Genomic DNA, 780 nt, shown 5'->3' with positions numbered 1-780 from the left:
ATTGTCATTATGTACCGTCAAGAGCGATGTACACCAATTATGGATTAAAGATCTTCGTACTTTATTTGCAATTCTCAAGACATTGTCCTGTTCCAGACCTCACGCCAGTCTGCGTGAGATTAAACGCGTGCCTTTCGGCTACCTCCGAGTGGCTTGGCTGTCTTGCCAAGTCACTACAACTAGTAAATAATCTATGCAACAGTGTGGTGGTTTAAATCCCAAATCTCTAGGCAGTGTCCGAGGAGATTACGATTCTTACAAATACTCGTTGTCTGAGTCAGTGTATTCTCACCGGTCTGTGCCTTTCCTTATTTGTGGAAGAATCCTCAACAACCTAAGTTCAACACTAAACCTAGAATCACTCTTCAGCGCCATGTGAACTATTCAACAACACGAAACCTAGAATCACTCTTCAGCGCCATGTGAACTATTCAACAACACGTACGACGTAATACCCATATTTACGATTGAAATTTAACCAGTGACATTTGAATTAAGAAAACGCCAGTACACCTCATAAACTCCCAATGGAATTAACATTTAACGATTTTCAAAGGTATTTATTTAATTTCTTTGAGTAACAGAAGAGAAAATACTTTTGATATGGTGCCATGTTAACTTATTATGACTGCACGCAGCTGGAACTTGTTTACGTATTGCCTTCTTCTTAACAGAAGGTAGAATATAACAGATTTGATCACAGAGATAGGTGACGCTGCTCTCGTTGTGAAATTAAATAATAAGTTAAAAAACAGACGATACCAGCAACTGAAATTGTGA

Source organism: Schistocerca serialis, chromosome 6 (genome assembly GCF_023864345.2).
Source record: "Schistocerca serialis cubense isolate TAMUIC-IGC-003099 chromosome 6, iqSchSeri2.2, whole genome shotgun sequence".
Lineage (NCBI taxonomy): Eukaryota > Metazoa > Arthropoda > Insecta > Orthoptera > Acrididae > Schistocerca > Schistocerca serialis.
This window is presented reverse-complemented; position numbering follows the sequence as displayed.